Source organism: Gymnoscopelus braueri (genome assembly GCF_963280865.1).
Source record: "Gymnoscopelus braueri genome assembly, chromosome: 19".
NCBI classification, from domain to species: Eukaryota; Metazoa; Chordata; class Actinopteri; order Myctophiformes; family Myctophidae; genus Gymnoscopelus; species Gymnoscopelus braueri.
Genome location: NC_137621.1, coordinates 49,112,033 through 49,116,197, shown reverse-complemented (window position 1 = coordinate 49,116,197; position 4,165 = coordinate 49,112,033). Strand labels below are relative to the sequence as shown.

The 4,165-nt window shown below is 37.2% G+C and overlaps 1 gene segment (V, D, J or C); it reads right to left on the bottom strand.

Annotated features, from left to right (window-relative positions):
* Positions 1–1,758: 1,758 nt before the first annotated feature.
* On the bottom strand, positions 1,759–3,904 carry LOC308073918 (immunoglobulin kappa chain variable 12-41-like). The segment is given in 4 exons: positions 3,766–3,904; positions 3,327–3,637; positions 3,028–3,063; positions 1,759–1,925 (listed from the first exon to the last, which is right to left on the bottom strand).
* Between the last annotated feature and the right edge of the window lie 261 nt (positions 3,905–4,165).

Sequence of the window (4,165 nt, the reverse complement as noted above, 5' to 3'; positions counted from 1 at the left end):
ATGCAAAGTAAATTAATTGTTTCATGTGAGCAATGAGCATTTTGTAGCATTTCAAGACAAACCTATTAAAGAAGTTCCACTTTTTTTTACAGCCAGCACTTAAAAAACAATTTCTGCAGAATGTTCGCCTATTTTTTTCATAATGTCGCCTGTTATGACCTGCCCAGAATAGGGACGCTAGGGTTCATGTGGTTAATTACCCAATTGTAGAGTTTGAGGAAAGTCGTGGTTTTAGTTTAGGTTTTTTTACCATGAGGTAGCCGATGTCAACTATACATATTATGTTATTTTCTAAATCAAGTTATGTATGCTAATACAAGTTTAGAATTATACCTGTAAGATGTAATTTGAAAACAAATCTTTGAAAGTAAAAAGTAAAGTAATAGCAACTGTAATTCCCTCTATTGTAATGATCAGACAGCAACACGTTCTTAATTTTACAGGTAGGATTTATTCCAATCCGGACCGTGAGAACTGTGAGTGATAAACATAAACAAAATACAGAAAATCACAGATCAAACAATAAACCAATAAATCAATATCTACTATTACTTTAGTTTCATAGTCTTACAATACTGTCAAATAAATACAATGAACACATTAACCTTAGCAAAACAAGTTAGACAAACTACAACATCAACAACAATACACACAGCAAACATTTAGTTAGCTCTTTAGCTTGGGTGCTTAACAACACACACTAGAATCAAAGTAATTCTCTTAGCACAAAAACAACACAAAACATCACCAAACTGTACCTTATTGGCTGCATTACACATGTGAGGAAATTAGGGGGTACTTTGGGGTCTTCTTGGTAACACTGTGGCATTAATATAACAGAAAATGCGGAGAATTTGGCACGCGTGTTACACGCTAAAACGTCCCCGTGTCTATAGTGTTACGCTATAAAATGTCCCCGGAAACGGTGATATTATGACAATTAGTTCCGCCCCATTCCAAATCTTAAAGTGAACACAGAGGCAGTTACAGCAACTACTCTTTGCCTTGTCAGTATTCATACCCCAATATATTCAACTTCTTAGATTTTTCTTGATAATTTTCCAGAAGCTTTGCTGGTAGGAGATTCATTAATAAAACATCTGAACTTATTGTTAGCACGTCAAATAGCTACTAAACATCTGGATTAAACAGATTAAAGTGGGAGGGTGATGTCACCCTCCTGTCTAATCAATTAGTGATACAATTTACTTTTACTTTAAGTAGTAATTAGTAGTTTTTAAACTCTTATACTGTATAAATCTGTACACAAGACGTAACAATAAATAACCTTGAACTTGAACTTGAAATAATAACACTCAGTGTAAAGTAACACTCTATGACTAAGATGTGTTTGAGTCGGGTCATGATTTAACGACTTTATTCAACACCAATAAGCAATCAGCAAAACATTAAGCAATTCACCTGTATGTCTGTCTCTCATCACCATATAGCCTCAAAAGAGACTATCATCATCACATAGACTGTAAAGCTGTATAACATTGCAGACTATTGTAATTGTATGTGTGTTTTTTCATGCTCCATCTATTCTCTGCTCATCAGCAGAGAATAGATGGATGTGTTCTTCTTGTCTCAGAGGGAACACTGTTGCTTGTTGACACTCTTGCTCAGTGGGCTGCTGAGAGCTGAGTGACTCAGGTGACAGCTGAAGCTGCGTCCTGAGTGCCAGCGTGTGGAGGGCAGGGTGAGATGGCTGCTGAGGGTGTAGGTGCCATCAGGCTGGCGCTGGGACTGGCCCGTGTGGACCTGGGTGCCCGTCACAGAGGCTCCGTCCTCAGACCAGGACAGGGTGGCACCGTCAGGGTGGTAGCCCTTGGCCAGGCACAGCAGGGTGGCACTGCTGTCCCCAGAGAGAGGAGGCTGGACTGGAGCCATCAGGACCAGACTGGGGGGAGACGGAGGACGAGCTGAGAGGAGAGGACACATGACAACAACATGTCACTTAAAGGTTACTGTAAAAACACTGTTTCTGACTGACAGACTGAAAACTGGGCAAGGAACAGTTTGACTATGTTGAAGAAACTACGTTCTACAATTACAAATATATGTATTTATATATTTTTTATTCCATTTGAAATTAAGTCCAATATTACTTTGTTAAAATTTACAATCTAATAGATTCATCAACATATATTGTAAAATCCACATAGTGTATTGCTAATTTCATCCAGAGCTTTATTTTATGTTATTTGATACACAACCATCTTGAGCATATTATAATGTTACAGCTTGAATATTATTAATAAAACAGCATTAAAGGAGTAGTTCACCCAAAAATTACTTATTTTCTATCAATTACACACCCCATGAAGCCTTAAATTCATGGAGATTTTTTTGTTTTTGTCGCATTCCTGAGCCAATAATTTGATGACCGGCGGAGTATCCGGAAGGAGACTCAATGGAGTCGGCAGAGTCTCCGGTCATCAAAAAAATGAATGCTGAATCAATTAAAACGTCTAAACAAAATCAACAAAAAATATGTTCTTGTTGTAGTTATTTTGTAATGAAGACACTTTTTCCAGATAAATAACGTATTTATCGGAAAAAAGTTTCTTTATTTCAAGCTGGATGTAGATGTAGCTGATATTTGTTTTTCTATCTAAAATGAACAGCAAGTAGTGGTTAGCTTGCACCAAAATTAAAAATAAAAATAATTGCTCACACTCTTACACCATGATTGACATGATATGACAATAATGTCTGTTGCATTTTTGTATTCATTCCAATATTATTTTCATTCAGTAGATGTTTTTGACATCTAATAGATTCATAAGTTGTGTGATATACAAATGTGTTATAATGTTAAAACTATACTTGGGTATTGTTAATAAAACAATAGTAACATAAAACTACTCAACAGAATCACAATAGAACTATTTTCTCTTTGTACTTGCTTATCTGAAATTGAAAATAACATTTTAAATACAAATCAAATACTTTAATTTGTTTATATAATTACATTTCCTTTGCATACATTACTTTCAATAACTTGAGAAAAGCCAGACTTACCAATAATGACTTCAGTCCCTCCACCAAAGCCAGTGTCTACACAGTGATTTGTCTCCATACAAAAACCTCTGTGCTGTAATCTGCTGCTCATGGTTTCTCTTCATGCTTCACTCACTACAAGTGAGAACTTTAAATCCATGAAAAGTCTGATAATTGACTAAATATATACTCTGAACCCATGTCTAATGTATGATCACTTTACCTGACACAACTCAAACAGGTTCTGCTCTTCCATTGCTTTTAGTTCATTCTAAACATGTTTGTAGGGTTTTTGTATGGGCTCCTCACTGAACTGTAACACTGTGGTCTGCGCTACAGCCTACACAAGCACAGTAGTACATTGCAGAATCTTCAGCCTGGACTCCATTGATGAGCAGATACTCAGTTTTATCACCTGAGGCACCAGAGTAAGAGAACCTACTGGGGAGTCCACTTGCTCTTGTGCTAGCTGTGATGAGTAAAAACTTTGGAACACCACCATGTTTCTGTTGGTACCAGGACAAAGTATAGCCTCTGCTGCTACCACTTTCAGTACAGGAGATCTTCACATTCTCTCCCAGGTTCACAGAGACAGACTTGGGCTGGGTCAGAACAAGAGCTGCCTCCAAACCTGTGGACAAAGATATATTTAACTTTACTGACTTAGAAAAATGTGACAAACTCACTCATTGCTTCCCAAAAAGGAAAATCAAAGATACAAACAGAATATTTGTAGTCTAATGTGTTAGTAACTCTTACCACTCAGGGTCAACAGCAGGGCAGTGAGTGAAGCTGTAGAAAAGGCCATTTTCTGGTCTAAGATCAGTTCAGGTGCTGCAGAAAGATATCTGATGTCTCTGTTCACAATACTCTGTACTTCAGTGGAACTCTAAAGCCTTCTATACAAGAAGCCTCACAGGCTGAAACCATTCCACTCATCCTCTATAAGACACAATCTACAACCAGTCATCCATTCTCTTCAAACAAGCAGCCAACCAGAAACACTCTCTTCCTCTGTCATTTGCATGTAGTCAACAGATGAATACTGAAAGGATTTGTGAACAGCCAGGTGTTCAAATCTCATTACATCTTTGAAGTGATGGACGGGTTTAAGACAGATTTTGTTAGATTAAAGTTGTTGCAGTGTTGTTTTTTTCTG